Genomic DNA, 20,798 nt, shown 5'->3' on the forward strand with positions numbered 1-20,798 from the left:
TGGAAAGGAATGCAGAGAGCAAAGAGTAAGAATGTGAGAAAAGATCCGTCATCAACCGAGTACCGAACGAACTCGCATCTGAAAGCATCAACAGTCACACGAAAAGGCTACTCAAACAGTTTCTGAAAGAATTTTGGCAAAATTAAAACGAAATAATAAAAAAAATTGGTAGTTTGAAACGAAGCAAATTTGGTAACAGCGAACCGAGGGGCGCAAAGCAAATTCCAACCCCAACGAGCAGCGATGCGAACGTGGCCATGCGGGCACGTGGGCTGCAACAAGCATAGGCCGAGGCGAAAAATATGTTGCGATCGGCAGCCAAACGGCAGTGTTCCTTCACCTTCACGCAAAGCAACGAATCGTCGTCCTCGCGAATGAACGGATTCGTGTACTTGTCGCCAGCTTTGCCAGCCTGTTCGCCCCAGCTGGCACCGGCAAGGACGACGAGTGCCATGGCCATGGTGGCCAACGGCCAGGACGACCTCGAGGCTCGGGGCCATTTACTCGCTAGAGCGGTCGACGGTTCCGGGCGGCCGTCTGCCGCGTAAACGGTGCGTGGCCGCAACATCGTGTGAGCGTTTGTTGCGATTGTTGCCGGGCTGGTGCTGTTAGCTGAGTGAGTGGTGTGCAGTAGTGGTGCGTGAATGATGATGGTGGTGGTGGTGTGTGTTTTTTGTGTGGCAGCGGGAGCGTGAAGTGAGAGTATCGAAATAAAATCCTCACGCACTGCAAGAGGAGAAGAAAACAGAGAGAGAAAGAGAGAGAGATAGAAGAGACGGAGGAGAAATAGAGTGACAGTGGAAAAGGAAACAATAGCGAAGAAATAAAACAAGCGAATAAACATTACACACTAGAGCCGCCGAGTAGCTAAAAAGTCCAATCGATCCAACATAAAAGGTAAGCAAGAGAAGTGCAAACAGCAGTCGTGTGAAATTAAAGAACGTTTGTCCGACAGTAAAAACAACCGGACGGGTTCCAATGGACTGTAATTGAAGTGTTTCACAGGAAGACCAAAAAACACCACGACAAAATACGCGCAGCAATTAACACGCACGAGGAACATTTCAATACATTTTCCTCTTTTTAATTGCATCATGATTCATGCACCCAACATCGGGTTTTAATTGTGTCGAACCATGGAACATGTTGTAACGCAGTCCCCGCCAATGGTGGGTTACGAAACTGGCAGAAAGGCGCAAAAGGTCGTAGGTTAATATGCGAGCGAGTAATTAATGCACTTCATGCTAATCCACGCAGCATACTCTGCTACATAATTTATCGTGTGTCTATATTAATTGGAACCCCTAAAAGGGGTGGCGAAAACGGAGGTCAGATGAGCAAAAAAGTACACTCGCACACGCCATGAAACAGGATACCTCCCAGCCAGCACTTCATTTGACCAGACAGTTCGGACGGGACCGTAATCAACCCAGAATCGATGCGCTTGATTGAATGCATGGCCAGCGCGGTGAGCGGTTTGCCGTTTGCACTAATGATCACCATTGGACGCTCCGATAATGAATTCATCACCGAGTCCCGACCCCAGGCAGCTAGGCACAGCAAGTTTTAGTAAACTCCCAAAAACCAACCAACCATGTCCTCGGGGGGGCGGCTGTTTGGGCCTCGGCGTGGTGGTGGATTAAATGAATTAAGGGAAAACGCGCGGTGCAGCACTTAAAATCAATGCTTGGTGCTCTCTTTTTTCTCTCTATCCAACAGCGAGATCGCCTGTCTGGCCAGTGTTGGGCAGTGCCAGCTGAGCGTTTAAAAATTAAACGAAAACGGCAATCCGGGCTGTCAGGGGCACAAGTCGAACCAATGGCTCTCCAACGGTTCCCCGGTACTTGGTCCGGTCCGGTGCTACAAAACCACTACACCACAGTCACAGTCGCACACGAGGGCTCGGGGGCTCGAGCTCCGGGGGCTAAGCTGTGCTAAAGGATAACCGCCTACTCGGTTAACCTGCCCGCCCGCTTTGGGGGATGACTGCGAACGGGATATGTTTTGAATAGCAAATCGAAACGAATCGATACGAAATCCTTTCCCTACGGGAAAAGCCTCGGCCCAACAGTGTCCTGTTGCGGTCGGCCCGCTAGTCAATCGACCTCGGGCTCCGAGTGTAGGCGTCAGTGGCGCTGGCGCTGTTGCGAAATTGAAAAACGATTTCCCGTCTCAATTCCCCGGACGGGCCCGGTAAAAACACGGCCCACACCGCAGACCATCCGACCGTGCGAGCATCGGTGGAGTCTGAGGGATGTGGTTGCCGGCCATCCAGAGGGCGTGTGCGCTCCAGGAATTACAATTCGCAGCGATTTAACGACGAGCTACATAATCGAAACGTCACCAAATCCCAATCCCTGTCAGGCACTACACGGGTCAAATCGCGGGCGAGAAGCGAGAGACACAGGCCGCACTCCCTCCCCCTACATGGCATCCGCCGGCAAGTCAAGTGGTATCGCGTAATGATCCCCGAGACACGCAATCGATCGAGCGATGGAGATAAGAATTCAATTTACTTCCCTCCTGAATGGGGCTTTCGAAAGCTCTGGTTGAAAGCTCGATTGACGCGGTGACTCGTCACCGGCCGTTTTCGTTAAACGGGCACCGAAATGACGGTCGGGGGTTGTTTTTCTTTTTTTTTTTTTGGTCGCCGCCGAGGGCAAAGTGTTACGATCTCGCTCAAGATTGGGCCTATCGGATAATCTCACACGAGCCAAGGGAAACGTGAACGACCAGGCGTCTCCATCCGGTCAACAACCAGGCGTCTCCATCACGTAATTATTGTCACCCCACTTTTCGGACGCAATTAAACGATAAAATGAAGCGCCATTGTGTCGCACCATAAACAGGCGCACGGCGCACAACGTATTAGTAACGGCGAAAAATGGCCGAAATACACTGAAACAATTCAGCAACCGCAACCCCAACAATACGGCCAACAAGAAACAGGCGGAAAATAAATTAAAGCCACGCGGTCGACCGTGAGAGAAACACAGCAGCGCATGCAACAGCAAAAAACGATGATAAATGACCGAGACGGTGCAATGTGTGCACCACCTAGTTTGCGGGATGGGAAAATTAAATTAAGCATCGTCACAAGGGCCCGCCATTTTGAATGTCCTGCCGACGAGTGCGCGCGGGCGGACACAGAACAGTGATTTTCAATTTCGCCTCCCAAATGGAAACTTTATTTTGTTTCATTTGCCCCGCACACCGAACGCCCGCAGCACAACAAAGGTTGATTAATTTATGTCGGTCCGCGATCCGCGGGTTTGCCGTTCTTTGCCGAAAACGGACCGTTAACGGTGCACTTCATGGCGGGGTTCCTGTTCCCATCCCGTCGGGCGCACAATGTGTCCCAAATTTCATTAGCCGATTCCATTTGCTTACGGGTGCCGCGTGTCACAATTTATGTTGATACGCGTGTCGCGTATTGACGCGTAGCACCTTTTTTTTATTATTTCCGTATGTTTTTAAAGCTTTCGCTCGACACCTTCACTTTTTCGTTACATTTCGCTCGTCTTCAATGCAGTAGAAACCAAAACTATGTTTCCGTAGCGGAGCGTGTTTCAATTCCACATCTCCCGTGAGGTCGGCAGAATTAAATCGATTGACTTTCGTTGCCATTCACTCGAACAGAGGGACCGTGTAGAACCAAAGCCCAAGAGAATTAGCATAGGCAGATGGAAGAATAGTTTGCAAATGTCGCTCACCCAGCCCATCGTTCATCTTGATTACTGCCCATCAATCCGAGAAAGGACAAACGATCCGGGTTGTTGCGAGAGCTTTAAATAATTCCAGCACTTCAATTTGCTCGCCCCCAACAAACCACTCTGCGGGTTTGATCAATCTCGCCCGAAGTCGTATGCAAAGTGGGCCCCCACAGCGCCACACAGTGCAGGGATCTTGGGAGAACGGTTCCCCGTTTGAACGCTACTTGCGCAGGAGCACGGGCAGTTTTTCGGGCATTCCTCGAGAGAGGCGTCCGGACCATAATAAATAACCAGTGTCCAAGGAGCGCACACCAGTGTCCAATAGGACAGTCCAGTGAGTAGGACAATGTGGGCACCGCTCCCATGGGTGCGACACAGCCGCCGGCAACATAAAGAAGTCAGATGGTCCTTCCGGTCGTCCGTGTCGCCCGCCCACTGCTGGGCCAAGTGTCAATGATTGTACGTGAGCAGAATGTCCTTTCAGGTGGGACTGTTCGGGTGGTGGACACAAGGGCCGTTGTAGGCAAATCGAGGAGGGCCCTAAACCTTACACAAATCCACTTGATGTGTGTGGCGCGCGCGAGCGCACGCCCTCCACTGTTTGCACTCATAAAATGGCAGTATTTATGGGATCACTTGTTTCCGAAATGATAATTTTGTAGCCGCTCTTTTGTAGCCAGTAACAGACGTTTCGCACTGAGTGAGATGTTTCGTCGCACGATAAGGACAGATAACAAGCGGAAGATAAAGCGCGGCACGGCGGAGCGCGTGAAATGAATGCAAAACATAAACCGCAATGGCGCTAAACTGAAAGCGGCTATCCAATTCCGGGTGGGTTACGCCTTATGTTGTGACAGTTTGAATAGCACAGCGGAAATGGTTAATACTTGTTAGGGAGGCTCGAAGCCTCGATGGAAGGAAAGGCGCCAAATAAAGACAAAAACGCCATGATGGATGATGGTACCGCAGTTACTGTCTGACCCTGGAGTGTGTGGTCGAGAATATAAATCCGCACTCGCTCTATTTGCAGCATTATTTGTATGGGAGGCAATAGAAATGGGCTTCGTGTCTAAGCCGAGGTTGAGAGGGCAAATTATGGGGCTGTTCCACGAAACATAAAGGTGCCAATGATCACTGTTTTTAACGCTTCCGCCGACGGTTGCCATTAAAATCGCCAAAGCGAATGCCGGCGCCAGGGAACACCTTGGGTAACAAGATTACGATAACGGATGCAAGTCTCCTCGGGAATGCGACTGTATGGAGGGAAAGAAACTATCCGACCACGAAACAGCTGAGCCTCACTCAATTCGCTCCGTTAAGCATCGGTAAGCGTATCGTTCTCGACAAAGTGCACAGAAAACCATGGTGCTGCTGCTGCTGAAGGCACCGTGCGCGGAAGCCCATTCAAGCGGCACGAATTGCTTCTGAGTCCGCGGTGTAAAGATGCATCTTCGCCACTGTCGTTACCAGCGGCCGCTGTAAGCCGTGAAGTGGTACGCCGAACCGAAAAGGGGTTGTGATGCATCTGGCAAGTATCGATCGTCGGCTAAACTCGATTCGGACCAATTCGATTCGACGGGGCCGGCAAGATATACTCGATAAACTTCCCGTTCCGGATGGGTGTTTCAGCTTGCGCTCCGCGTTCGCGCAGATGCTGCGCCAAAGATACATTTTATCGCATTTGCACATTGGTGATGCTATCATTTCGGCCCCAGCCCTCCCCGACAGATGCCGGCGGAGCCGTCGGCATTGGCCGCACTCTAAACTCTGTCAATGGGTTTAGAACCGGGAACGATGTAACGTGCCTTGAATGGGCGTGCGAGCACCCTAACCGGAGTGGGTGATTTTTATTTTATTTTGGAACATGGCACCGTTCTGTTTATGCTTTGCCCAGTTATCTGCCCAATAAACCGGGACCATTAACGATATGCTCGCTTCACTTGCCCGAGAGCACCCGAAAGGCCGGAACAGGGCCGAGGATGCTAACGAATTTGTTTCGACAGATTCAATCATGCACGGGCGGACATTGGTGGCCTGTTTGAGTCTGTTCACTCGAATGAGCAGCAGACTCAAAACAGTTTTCAATTTGCTTGAATCTAATACAGTTTGTCGACATTCACATTACTTTAAAAATCCATATCAAAAATTCAATCGCGCCGAAAAACATATTTTAAGTTAGGGTTTCTCCACCCACAGCTGGTTTGCTACCAAATTGAAATCGAATATCTTCAACGGTTTAGAGCCATTCTTGGAACGTAAACATGGCCAACGGGCCAGCTCCTCCCCAAAAACCCATCGACAAACTGTTCGTGAAGTACTGCCCATTATTAGAGTTTTGCCGGCAGACGAAGGCGGACACCTTGACTGGCCACATCATGAATATCCATGTGAAGAAACACGTGAAACACGGGGGCAGCATATGTAGGGAGGCCGCCCATAGCCTGTGGGCGGGAAAGGAGGTTGTTGTGGCAAGCGCTTTGAAATCTGCGACCACTTTCTTCGCCCATTACCACACGATGACGAACGGTTGGCCAAATGCCAAACCCAACAACGCGGAGCGACCAACGGTCCGCTGGCGACTTTGTTGACTCATGAGTCAATTCTCTTATCCGGGGGCGACCAGCAGCTCTTCAAACACCTCACGAGCCAGAAGTTTGAGGTTGAATTCTTGTGAGGTTCAATGGAGCGAAAATCAAACGGAAACATTTCATCTCAATTGTTTTACTCTGTGCCATGGGGTGTGTTTGGTTTTCGTCGACAATTATTGCTCGGCCATCATTTCGGTCCACCGGTGCAATGTGTTTGAGAAGGACACGGGACGGTAATGGATTTTGTAATGTGATCACTTTTGCAAAACAGGACGACTAGGTATCTATCATATCAATAAATATTGAATAAATAAATATTGCCGATCATTCTGGCAGCTACATGAGAGTTGAGCTACTGAAACTCCAGCTCAACTCAAAGGATTCCTTATTGCCGATGTGATTTAATTTAATAAATTTGTCCGCGCAGCTGAATCCAAAGTAGAAAGCCCGCAACACTTGGTGGACCAACACAGAAAACAAGCAAAATGCCCTAAATCTTTCGAAAAGCCTCTCCAAATACAGCATCAGGAAAGGGGGAGCCCGTCACTCATGAAACGAGTACCTGCGGAGGAACTTAATTACTACAGACAAGTGACGAACAAAACAAGGAGAAACAAAGAAACATAATTAAATGGTGTTGTTTGGAAGGTACGAAGAAGAAGAGGTTGGCCGCTTCAACAGAAGGTTGTTGGCAGCATAGCTTCGCACGGCATAACTAGCCCTCAGCACTGCCGGCGGGCCGGTCATATCTAATTAGCAAAACCTCCCGGACGATGTCGATGATGATCATGTTTTTATCTGCTCCTTTCCGAGCAGAAGCGACCCAAGGGCCCAAAGACGGCAATACGAGGACCATTCAGTTCTATTTATTTACGCTGGCAGCACTTCTTTTTTACCGTCATGCTTTCGTTCGTGTTTCAACTGTCCCACGGAAATTACGCTCTTTTTCCGACCCCATTTGGTGCTCTCTCGTGAGGACATCATTTAAAATTAATTACCATACCACTGTCCCTGGTGTGGCGACTGTTCTGTAAAGTTTTCAGGCACAAAAAGGGCGCAAATGTCCAACGTCCAGCACCACTCGACGAATTCTTGTGCCGCGGGGGTAAAAACGGGGCCGTCGATAGCAGAACTGGAGCTCAACACGCACCAAAACCGCTTCACTCGTCAGAACCCCGCATGCTTGGCCCCGCAAGCACAACAAGTTGATGAGGGTTACACGACTGGACCTTCTTCACCTTCCACTTGGCCGGCCATTCTGTCAATCTGCAGCCCGTTGGACAGCCAGGCAGTGCGCGCCAGTGTTGCCAGTGGGCCGGCTGACGACTTCATCTACGAAAATGTCCGCCGGACACCCAGCGCAAACAGAGAACAGGTGCGGTGCGGCCAGGCGAATGTTGATCTCGCCCGAATAAAAGGACGCCATATTTGGCACTTTGCTGAAGGTTGAACGATCCTTTCATCGCCGACCAGCTGGCTGGCTGCATTAATATGGCCAGGGTTCCTTTCGCGTCGAAAGAACGCTACATGGTGAACGGAAATTGCAGCATGCATTTTAAATGGTAATTAAAGTAGAGCGGAAATTTCGTTTAACACTGGCAACTAATTCAACTAATCGTTGATAGCCTAAAGTCGACGGTTAGAATGATCCTTTGGAGCGATCCTATATTCGATAACGTTGGTTGTAATGAATTCTGGGACGTTGAAGCCATGCTAACCCCAAAATAATAATTAAACCCTGGCTAGCAGTGTTCCGTGGCTAAACTTTGACTGGGAGTGCGGCCGTAAGCCTGCGAGCCACCGACCACGGGGTTCCACGAAACTTGTTCACCAAAAGTGCCAAAATAAAGTAAGCGAAATCCCTTTGTGAAACCCTTTCCGGGGAGGTCGTTTCGCGGCCGGCTGGAAGTGTCTTGTGGTGGTTTGTTGTGGAAGAATTTCCATAACTTCACCCAAAAGGATGTCGGTCGGGTCGGTCGAGAATGTCAGTTACGCAAGTAATTGGATTAATCTGGTAAACGGAACAATTTGCTGGCTGACTGGCCGGTTGCCCGTTTAATATCACTCAGCTGGGGGCCATCATTTCTCGTGGTTTCAAGAATGACCTTCCGTGTATGATTTTTTCTTCAGAGTCAGAATCTAAACCCGCCCCAAACCAATGCCCTTGTCCCAGGAGACGGCGAACTGGTTTGGAATAAATTTACATAAATGGTTGATGGGGGAATTTTGCGTCAACGCAATCGCGACGCTGTTGCCGGGCGCATGTCGCCGAAGAGCTAATCGATTTTTTAAATATATTACCATTGGCGAGTTACGGTGATAGTCGTCCATACTGTCCAAGGACTTTGACATACAAACAAACACACGCAACAGCGAGCAGGTTTCAAGGAGCCAGGGTCCATCACTGCGCCTCCATGGTATTGTTCATTATCAAAGGGGATTTCAAGAATTGGCTACCTTAATGGATCGGCGGCGGCCATTTTGGTTTGGAAACGCACGGTTCAAACGACCAAAAGTTTCGTAAACATCCGGCCGGCTCTCCGTTATCTTACAGGACCAACGTGCTTAATTGTGTTCCTTCACAAGCCACAACGGGGTTTGGCAGGAAGAAAAACCCGGCCCGGGCACGCTGGCATGACGGTAATTGACAAAGTTTAATGTTAACTTTGCGACGGCGGTTGCCGAGCGCCATCGTTGCTGTTGCCGAGAGAAAATGATACGAAAACTACGGAAGCCAAATTATGCTAATGACCTATTTTTTTGGTGCTAATTCCGACTTCTCGTACGGGTATTCGCGTACATTCCCGTTTACATTCAATCGTTGGCCAAACAGTTGCGAAATAGCATGAGGTGTAAATAACTAACAAATTGTTACTTCGGTCGTCGCAATGAAATGGGAAGCCCATACAAATATTTGTTTAAAAGCGAAGTAAACGATAAGGATTGTTTAAAACTTGAAGTGCTCAAAGTATGAATTACCGGTTTATGCTTATGCTTACGATGCTAGCGTTGCTGAGGAGCAGAGTACGACGGGCGCACGCACGAAATCCTTCACACTAATGATCGATGATCGCTCGCACACACTTACACGCACACTAACGCGCAGATGAAATTCCTACGAACACAAACACGCGCACACAAACCTTCGATCGTCGCCGTCTCGTGTGTTTTTTATGAACTATCGGATCCACAGAATCGGAGTTTATAAACTTCCACCTATCAAACACTCACAAAATTGGAGCTGCAAATTACAAGTAAGTTGAAGTAAGCAAAGGGTGAAAAGAACGCGAAACACTTGCCCAAGGATCGATTTTCCCGACCGCTGTCAACCCGCCTGGCGTAACGCTGCAACTACTGCCAGCTTATCGCAACGGCCTGGCCTCGCGGAACCGCGTATTTTCTGAGCAAAGTAATTTTCGTTCGTACCACTTTGTAACTGTTTCTTTTCGTTTTACTTTTCGGGGCATCCAGACGGCTTTCTGCAGTAGGTTGGTCCTGACCGCCGATCGCTCTCTGTCTCTCGCACGGAATCCGGGCAAAAAGTCGGCTTCATTTGGGCTGCGCCACTCTGCAATCGAAGATTTATTTTTGCACCTTTTGCACCTCTCGCCGACGGTGCACAAAAAGTGCAGCACGATTCGGATCGCCCATTTCCAAAGTCCAAAATAGTTCAAAGAGTACGAGGGCACCGGAGGAAAGAAAAAAGGGAGACCATTTCACAACAAAACAAACGCGCGATGGCGGACGAACAAATTGTGGGGCAAACTGCTGACGTCGGGTGGTGGTATTTTGCTGAGACCGTCCTTATTTCGGGGGCCGGGTGGTGCTCCGAAACATTCTCCCCGCACCTCGGTTAGTTAGACTATTGGCGCTTTTTTTTGTTGGGTGTTTTCGTCCATTTTATTTTGCCAACACAACACGTGCCCTGGCTGGCAGCCCGTGCCACTGCGGTGGAACGAAAATAGATTAATACTCTTCGCGATTTCACGTGGAGTCACCCCGTCGTTATCGGCATCGTCGAACCATGAGGATTCGCCGCCGGAGAACTGACTCACCCGAGTCCGCTCGCCCAAGGAATGTCTGTGTTCGATTGCGAATGGCCCGATCCAAGTCGACAAACATGTCCTCGGCAAAACGCGGAGACCGTCTATGCCCCCTTATTGTCCTCGAAAAAGGATGCCATTCGTTGAATTCAATTTGCGAAAAAAACACACACGGTCGAAATAACCTGACTATTGACAGAGAGTGGCCGAGCCGAAAGTGTGCGGACGGAAGAACGGAAGCGAAACAGGGATTCCAGAGTCGGTTGTGCGGTCAGGACAGACTCACATTCGCTTTACACAAAATGGCGAAACAAACACAAAGCCCTCGACGTCGTCGACTCTATCGAGCGAGCGGCCGCGCCGCCGTTTGCCAGATTAAACGGTCCACTGACAGTTCGGGGCGAAATTGAAAGAACGTCTCGTAACGGGTGTCCTTCCGTCTTTAGCGCAGTACGCACGCAATAAAGTTGGAGCCCGTCTGTCTCGCTGCCGGCAGCCAGACCATGCGGCTCTTGAATAAATTCAATAAATTGCCCCTTTTTGTGTGACCCATGCCCATGCCAGAACGGGGAAAGGAGAGCGATGTCAGAAACGTGTTGGAAACTGTCATGAGAATCAAAAGGAGATCGGTTCCCCTCGAAGGACGACGACGAGGGCCACTGCATTGGGCCACATACACACATCCAACCCAAGGTTATTTCTGGGCGCCCGGTGGATGGTCCTTAAAATTAAAAATGCCTTTCCCTGTAACGCACCTGAAGCAGCCACGGCTTGGAGCCACGGAATACCGAATGAGCCACCATTCTTCGGGGTTCTAGCTCCAATTTCGGACGGTTGCTTAACAACGCCGTGACGCCGTGACACTCACTGTGAGCCTGGTGGTCGCTTCGTACGTATTATTTCGCGCCTCGAGGGCACTGAGACCGCCCCGCCCCCCCGTTGGAAGCTGGACTGGTGCTCTGGTGCTAAATGGCTGTAACCGAGTGCAGGTAGCGTAGTCTTCGGCACGCGGCATACCAGAGCGTGCGCATGGCCACCGAATCACGGGTACGACACGCGATCCCTTTCGGCGTTTCAGCCGCCGTGTCCGGAATGCCCGGATGGAAGTCGACACGACACACAACCTCACCGAGTTCCAGAAGAAACCGACGACGCAGAAATCTTGCCCGTCCGGGGAACTGAACTGAAGAATTTCACGGTCTGTCGCGAGAGGAAGTGCAAGCAAAGAAAGTGCACGCCTCGAGGAGTCTCAACCCACCCCGCGACCCCATTGGAGGGTCTCTCGGGCCTCGAGAGTCACGCCAAGCCAAGCAGCAATAGACTCGAGCGACTCGCAAAAGGAGCGCGTGGAGCGCATGAGAACGAACAGCCTCGCTTTGGTCAGGATTCGTGCGCAATAAATCGTGGCGTAGCGGCCTCGCGGGGAGCGTCCCGTGTTTTCCCATCCCACATTTTCCGCGCCCCGAACGTGCCACTAAACCGACCGTGCTAAGATGGCACAAAAAAGTGACACCAAAATGAGTCTTTTGACAGAAAAGCCCATGGGATGGCATGGCTCGGGAATGGGAATGGACGGAAGCCCCACGACGAAGGATACGACGGGGCAACACGGCGTAATGTACGACGACGGTAATGAATGCAAATTTCTTATCATACTTTGGGCGAGGGGTGTCTCGCGTAAACACCGGCAACCAACCGCTAGAAAGGAGAAAGGTCAGCCATTCACCGGTCCTTCGGTTCATTCGATTTTCGCCACTCCGAATGGAAATAAGATGTACCGCCCTGGGATCCTTTTTGGCTTTTTTCCCCATTTTTCACGTCGTCGTCGACACCGTTGAAAATACCTGCCGAATATCGATTTGATTTTCACACTCAGGGGCTATTTTTTAGCGGGCACACAAAAAAACGGGAACCTTCTTGAGCGACGAGGACGACGACGGAACGTGGTTATTTTTGTTACGCTGTTCCGGCAGCCAGAGTTCTTCTGTCCGGATCGAAATCAAACCGAAGCACAGGACGTGCAGAGCACACCAAACAGGGCGCACTGCGGCACATGCGATGAGTGCCTCGACGTCGCGGAAGGAGCCCTGCAAGAAGCACTGGGGACATCCCATATTGGACCGGCGCATAGCAGCGCGTGGACCTTTGTGACGGATTATGAATGTCACCACCAGGCCACCAGCAGCGACCGGCTGGCCGGCCGGCCGGCCAGTAATCCTGTAAGCCTTCGAGAGAGTTCAAGCAAAACCAGTCGCCAGTGCGCTGCGCGGATTCGCGAGCTGAACCACCGATCGACGGAGGTTACGGCGAGGGTCGAAAAGTAAAAGTCAAAACATGGCCACGAGCACGAACGAGAAAGACGGTCGAGTGGACGGGCGAAAACCGGCTTCGAAGGTAGCTGAATCGCACGCCTGGCCAGGCCGCGAAGAACTTCGACTGCAGCTTCATCTCTACACGATGAAGTCCGGCGGCCGGCTCTCTCGTGTGGTGTACACTTCTTCGTTTCCAGGTTTCTATCGCTGTCGGTTCCGTCGGCTGACAGCCGCCGATAGGGGGCCCGGGCAGCCCCGCGTGTAAGACGGGACTAAAAATAACTGCACTAAGGTGCTTCAGATGGCACCGTCCGCGTGCCGAGGCGTACCTGAAGAACTTCCAGCTGAATAGCGCGCGCCCATCCCTTCGGGACATCGCCTATCGTCGGGTGGCCCGTCCGGGGGGCGAACCATCTTTCCGATAGCGAAGCGCTCCTTCGAAACGGAAGAGGTCACCGGGGATTTTGGCGACGCCCTAGTTCGGGACGTCGTCGTACATTAATCACGAACCATCGCGCGGTAAAGGATCTGAAACGAACGGCACCGTCGTGGCGACGTTCCCGTGGGCGCCCGCCCGGACGCGCTTCTTGACCCTTGTCGCTGTGTTCCTGCCTGCCTCATTGTGGCTGATATTTATAACGAGTGGCGACAGCCCTCAGTCGCCAGAGCCTCGCCACTCCCAGCAACGCCATCTATGCGATCCACAGAAGCTCCGTCGGATAGGAGAAAAATCAATTTCAATAACTTAATGTACAGCGCACGGCAGTGTGCGGCAGGAGCAGTTGCGACCAGCCTTTCATTTTTAATAGCAGACTACAGATCCGAGCCATGAGGGCACGTTTATGTGCGAGTTGGCAGGAAGCCTACGGCTCTTGTGCAAGATGCCACAACAACTCGGGCTAGAATCCTATTCCACAATTCCGCACCGCTGCGCCGAGAAGCGCAAAAGGACGATGCTAGAATAAAAACAAGGTACAGCGTCCGACAAGAGTTCCCTTTCTGTGTATGTGTACAAATACACGACGGACACCACCTGAGGACCCCGGACCACCGACCGCCAACTAGAACTGGTCGGAGTTAAAAGAAGCATAGGCCTTTCATTCCGACTGATAGTCATCACGTGCCGTAACAACATCCTTGACATCTGCATCCACATTCACGCTGACTGAACCCTACCATCGGACGGTGCAAATCGTAAGCCTTTCATCTGCTCACACAGCGCACAGATCATGCTGCTGTTTTAAATCCCTGACGGTCCATCTCATTTCAAACGGGGTCACCCGTTCCAGCCGGTACCGGTAGTTACATCACCGAGACTCAGCAGCGACGGGTATCGATCGGATTGGCGGGAGAAAATTAGCAGTGGCGGGAACTGGAGTCGAAGTACTCGCTATGCAATCTATGAGCACCTCTAGAGCTCTCGTGTTAATAGCACCGGACCGGACCGGAGAGTCAGTTCCAGCTGATCTAGATCGGTCCATTCAGTTGCGATGAGGGGCACCGTATTAACCCGCGCATCGCGTTATGATGCGCCAGAGAGACAATGGCGGGTGCACCACCCCGTGAGGTTAATTGAGGGCACTTTTCTCATCGCTTCCATCCGGGGCAGGCCGGCAGGCAGGCCACATAGTAGTGTGCTCTCGCGTCTTTCGATGCCCCTTCGTCACAGAAACATGGCGGAAAACCTGGTTTCGACCGGCTGATCGAAACCGCTCGACGCTCGTTAGCACATTCCAAGAGGTGTCGCTTCGCGGTCACGTTGCTCTCCGGTAATTACCAGGGGGTCCAGGAGTTAAACGCACCACTCGACGGACTTTCTTTCTAGAGGGCGGAACCAGCGTGACCGACCGACCGACTCACGTATGTAAATTACTTCCCCGGCTCACTAGTGGTTGGCGGATCCAGGGCACCCTGTCGGGGCTCGCGACCTACAAACTATATAAAAGACCAAGTGCGCCACGATTACGATGCGAATTCGTTCGTCGTCCGAACCCACGCGTTCAAAGAAAGCCCAATTTCGGTATCGTCCAGATACCAGAGTTCCGGCCAGAGGAAGTGGACGTCATCAGCAGGTTCTCTAGGTCAGTGCGCACCTCGGGTGGTAGCGATTGTGTGCTGTGAGACAAAGCACGTAAGATATCGGGCCGTGGTCTCGTTACTGACCGGCCACTGATTGATTGCATCTTGTTTAGTTTATTTTAGGGCTAGACCCTCACCACACACGCTATCGGTATCGGTGGCGCAAACCTGTTGCCGTCGTCCGTTGCGAATGGGATGAAGTGGTTATTCCCCGGTTCCTGGGGACGGGGTGCCGTGTAAGTTGGCGTGTAAACAGTTCCAAGGTCACCACTTCGGCACACGTAAAGCAGTTCTACAAAGTACACGAACATCGAACATCAAACGGAAACAGTGGGGAAACGGTCAATAGTTAATAGCACTCCCGGGGGGGGAAGGCCGTCCGATTCGGCAATCGATCACCGAGCCGCCGGGTTCTTGCGTTCCTGGGGCGAGGACGCTTACAGGCAAATTTTGTGTGAATCGCGGGATTCCGTGGAATCCGATTCCCGAAAGGCGTACGTAACACAGTGTATCCGGGGTTTTTTTATGATGATACGATTCCGACTGCGAGACTGCTCTCGACAATTACTCATTCGCCGCGCAACTGGCGGCAGACGGTTGTGGTTATTAAATGCAATTACAGTGTAGTGAGCAAGTAGTGACCGTTATCTAGTCGAGTGGTTTCCTCTAAATTTGTTGTCCATTTACCTAGCGCGTCGTGTGGGCGATCGGTTCAGCGCGACAGAATCAAAACCGATCCGGATGATACTAATGTGACAGGTGTCTATTACGGCACCGTCCCCACCGTCGCCCGGGGTAATGGGCCCAATTTTTGCCATCATTCGCACAATACGTGGCCGATAGTGCACCGCGGCGATAAGTGAGGTGGGGGTTTGGAACCCCCACCCGAACTCCGGAAACGGCCCGGTGTGGCCCCCGGAGATAACGACGAGTGAACCGAGGTCGAGGCAATCGAAAGCCAAAATTACCCCATTCCCGGACCGAGGGATTCGAGCGCGGTTATCGCTCGGCAACTTCGGCACCGACGACCACCTCGCGGGCAGTTTCGTAATTGAATTATCAACCAGCAAGTACGGGGTTTGGTTTTTTGAGTTGGAACGGCAATTTAAAGAAGGTTCAACATAAAAACAACCGACGGCACGCTAGGGAATTAATTTCCAAACGATTGGCGAAGGATGGCAATCGATACCGAAAGCACACTACCATATACCGGTATCAACGTCTAATGCGAACAAACACCGCTAGCGAGAAGCAGCCGGAATGTCTTTTTATAACTTTCACTTTCTCCCTCGAGAATCCTCGAGAGGCCTTCAATCGAGCGGCGGTGATTATCGAACATAATCGATTAAACAATTATGGACGCGCCAGAGGGCACACCAACCGGAGAAGCGTGGCGACAGAGAATTTGTTGAGAATTTAAAAAGGAACTTAAAAAGTTGCGTTACAATTTGTGCAAAAGTAGTCTCCGTAAGGATCACCAAAAAACCGTGTCCCAAAGCGATCGAAACTCGCGTTAATTTGTGAGGAGCGCACAGACCCAACCGATGTCACGACGGCACACCGATGCAGCAAGTGATTTAATTTCCATATGTTTTATCCACCCGACCCGCTGGGTTGTTGCACCTCTTTCATTTTGTCGACGAGAAAACACATTAATTTTCCACACCATCGCACACCGGCCGTCGGTGGCCCCGGGTGGTTTGTCCAACACCCATCATCCGGTGGCAGGGACCGACCGACCGCCGGCCAACGTGCAACAACAACATATCACGCCCAATGATAATTAACAACATCACCGCTGACCGCCCGCGGCTCGGTTCGCTCACTCGAAAACGGACGGACCGGATGGACCGTACGGGACGACGATGGGCGATGGGGAATAATAAAATATTTATCGATGTCCACCAAAACGGGGGGGGGATGGGAAATCAGTTATTTATTTAGTGGTCCCTGGGCCGCACGAAACAATAGATTCGGAGGGGAACGGCTGGAAAGAATGACACATCTGACTGACTGACAACTTGGCAAAAGCCACCCACAATAACTCCGTGTGTTTCTGGCGCCACCAAGCGCCTCCATCGGCGCACCACACAGGCGAGCTGGGAACTCTGGGGATGCATCTCGACCGTGGAGGACCCCCATTGTTGCCCTTAAACCCTTCAACGACACCGAACACAATAGGGGCGAAGGCAAGGCAGAGCACCAAACGACACCACCACAGCAGCCGGTTTCTATTGTTTTTCTTTTTGCGTTTGCGTTAGCCGCCCCAAAATAGAAATCATCAAAGGGGAAAATAACAACAACACATCACACGAGAAGCCGGCCTTTTGTTTGTTGGAACGGGGGCTGCTGCTGGAAGCGCGCCGTTCTTCGTCCGCATTTTTTCCTTTTGTTTTCCCCCTTTTCGAGGTCAGCACACGCGCGCACACACACACGCGCATACACTGGCACAGTTTCACTTCCACTTTCGTCGAAGGACGTCGTGTCGGAATTCGGGGTGTTTTGGTCGCTGAAGGTAGATGAAACTTTTAACTGCACCGCACACAACCGACAGACAGACAGCAGGCTACTCGTCCTTGGAGGACGGAGGACAATAAAATGCCTGCACACACAGCGTCAGACGGATGGTTCGTCAACCCACTGGAACCCTTCCGGAACCCGGCCGAACCTCTGACACCGACGACGAGCAGTAGCACCAGCACCGTGCACACGATCCAATCACACGATCCAGAGACGTGTCGATAGCGCGCGCCTCGCAGCGATGCTCCGTACGATGCGAAACCTCCTCAGTGACTAAAAATAAAGTGCGTACCGTGCCGGACGGCGCGCGATTCCACACGCAACCCTCCCCGAGTGCGCCCGCCTGCGTGTGTATGCGTGTGTCCGTGCCCGAGCGAAGTACACACTCTCGTTGCGCGCCGTGATTGGCAAAGTATTGCTGGAGAAGTGCAGTACGCGGACGGTTCACGCCGCGCTCCGAGTGAGCTTTCCCGGTGAGAGGCCGGCGACACTCACCCCGTGTGTGAGCTTTCGAGGACCAGAGGCCGTGTGGGCGAGCGAGAAGGCACGCGCAATGAATGAACCCTCGGCCGGCCAGGCCAGCGTGTTGTTTACAATTACTCAATTGAGGTGAGCGCGGTCTTGCGGGAGAAGGAAACAGAAAGTGCGAGCAAAACTTCTCTCGGTTCATCCTTGGCCGTCTTTTTGTGTTAACTCAATCCGGTCGTCGAGAAACCACAAACACAATCACAAGCCCAGAGTCCGTGCCACCACCAAGACGGCGGCTGCGGGTTGTGTCCTTGTACGGTGGGGCTCGTGGAAGCTTTTCTCCGTAGAGCTTTCCGGGGAGGTCCCGTCTACCTCGGGAATCACCAAGGCGTCGCGTGTGGGGCGCACAAATGGAAAGGACTGCTGCTGGTGCCGTTGGAACTTTCTGCTGATTTCCGTGTTTCGGTGGTGTAGGGTTCCGGAGGCTGCCCAAAACCTAACCTGATCTTGCACAACGGCTATCGGAACGGATCGGCACGACTACTTCCACAAACACCTGGACAAGGAGCAAACACGACGGAACACGTACGGCATCAACGACGACACGAGACTTACTACTGAACGACACCACGAGGAGCTCGCTTCGGGAACTACGAACATCGGAGGCCTTACATCCTCACTCTCTCCACACGTCGGGGAACGGCGGCAAAAGCATCGGGGGTATCGGACTTCCAACTCCACTTTGAGCGCAGAAAGAGAGAGAGAGAACAGGATACCCGTACTCCCGTACCACTACTTTGGGTTGGTGTCCGGTGGAAAGCTTCCGCTGACTGCGACTGCGCCGATGTCACGCACGGCCAGCGGGTCCTTTCGGTCGTACCCGTGTCTTTGTGCACGTGGGGAAACGGTGACGCGTGTGTTGGTGAATCGGGAAGCCTACCGTACGCGCGGGCAAGTGACTTTTCCACCGGTGAAAGCTTCGGCCTCGGGAAAAGCTTCGAGGCCGTCCCAAAAGAAAGGCCTTTACGGTGGGCTTTTCGTCATCACTCCCGGGGAAAACCACCACGCAAACCTTCCCGGGTTCATTCGGACGATTTTTTTGGATGATGTATTGTCCCATACAAACTGATGGAAACAGTTCCCGGTAATTGGTTTGGGAAGGAAAAATATCATTTGACTCTTTTAGTTAAAGAAAAACTCCTTCAAAAGATATCTAAATCGTCTTCTCTTCATTCGTCGCGTGAATGTAAAACAAGGAACACGTGTTTGAAAAAGCCAACAACACATTCTCAGGAACGCCAGAGTCAAAATATTAGCAGCGGCAGCCGCTAATCCCTCGGGCGGAAGCCATTCGCGCGAAGATAATTAGATGTAATTTGTGGAAGGTACTGCAATGGCCAACATTACAGCCCAGCGTAACGGTGTCCTCGCGGGGCTCATTACACGCGGAACTTTAGTTTTTCATTAAAGCTCGGACAAGCGCCGCTCGGGAGCGGAATCAACGAAAGGAATAATATTATCCTGCCAGCAGCGAGAGTTGAGATCGGCATCAGCATCCCCCAGCAGCTCCATTTAGAGCCAAAGAACTGTTGCGCTGACCACCTAACCTAGCGCAGCTGTCTCACACGCGAGCCACGGGATAGTATTTCAAACTTTCCTAATATGTCTCCGGAGACCTCTCGTTTATTAACAGGCTGGCCTTTGGGCCAACCTTGAATGACCGGATGTCCCACCGGTGGGGTGGTGGTGGTTCCTTCAATAGTCTGCGCCGGAGGCGAAAGCAAACTGAGATGACTTTTCTGGCTTATTTGGTATTCAATCCCAGCCAGCCGGCCAGCCAGCCGAGCCAAGAGGTCATGATGAGGCGAAATGAAGAGACACCGAGAAAGTGCTTCCGGCTGACGGACATCTGGCCCCCATCTGGAGCGCTGGAAATGAGATAAAGTTGCCGAACGGGTAATAAGCAATAACTGTTTGATTGCCACCATTCGTCACAATGCGGATTTAGCCCGAAATGATGAAGCAAGATAATTGAAGCGCATTTCCTCTGGGACTATTTGTACGATATTCTTTACGAAAAAACAGAAAATATATGAAACATATTTACCAATCCGGAGGCCATGTTTCTTTAAACATCTCACCAAGAAGCTCATCGTCTTACCTGCGAAAAAAGCGAGAAAATAGTTAAAAAAATAGAAGATAATTGACAAAATCTCTGATCATTACCACAGCCAATCGAAATCGAAACCGACTCAGGGCACGCGCCAGGACCATTTTTCACGAATCACGTTGGTCCTGTGCGGGGAAAACCATCAATCAAGCTCCCGACGAGAGCAACTATCATGGTGTTCGTTAATCTCATTAACGCATTAACAGCCCTCGCCACCACACACCGATCGAATCGCTCCAACGAGCTTCGTTTACTGCGAGCCTTAAGGCCAATCCTTAAGGTCGAACGGTCCGCACCGTGGGGAACGTGCGAGGAATAGACGAGGCTGCAGCACGCCAGCGAGGGTCTCTCGCCCCGGTGGCGACAGCCGTGGTCATCCGATGATGTCACCGTCGCAGTCCCAACAGCATAACGCGCGCGTATGTGCATATATGCTCGGGCGCTATGCAATCGGGTGACGCGCACGGCACGCGCATTGCTAATGGGGCTTGCTTTCGGTGGCCCCGCAATGACCGGCCGCTCTCATTGGGTATTCATAACGTCGAAGCTATGGTCCCTCACGGTTCGTGCATCAATCGGCAAACGGCACACGCACGCTCTGCCTAATTGCGATGCGTGTCCAGCACCCGTCACCGGCAGCCACAAACGGTCACCGGGTCACAGCTGACCTCATAATGGGCCGGCCGGGCGCCGTAGAGTAAAAGCACGACCAACCAACAATGGTGGATATGCAATTACAGCGTGATGTAATTAAAACGGCCCATCGTCCCCCCAATCGGGATTATTTTACAGCTCGTTAACGGACCGGTCCGTGATTCCAACAATGAGTTGATGGAATAATCAATACGAACCGGGAGGGTCTCCAGCATCGGTTCGACCGATGGCGACGGTCGATATCCGGTTAT

General features: G+C 51.7%; 1 protein-coding gene across 5 annotated transcripts in view; it reads right to left on the bottom strand.

Moving 5' to 3' along the window:
• LOC131206148 (neurocalcin homolog) overlaps positions 1–20,798 on the bottom strand; it is an 81,169-nt gene that overhangs the window by 39,221 nt on the left and 21,150 nt on the right. The gene's annotated exons all lie outside the window — the stretch shown is intronic.

This window comes from Anopheles bellator, chromosome 1, assembly GCF_943735745.2.
Source record: "Anopheles bellator chromosome 1, idAnoBellAS_SP24_06.2, whole genome shotgun sequence".
Classification (NCBI taxonomy): domain Eukaryota; kingdom Metazoa; phylum Arthropoda; class Insecta; order Diptera; family Culicidae; genus Anopheles; species Anopheles bellator.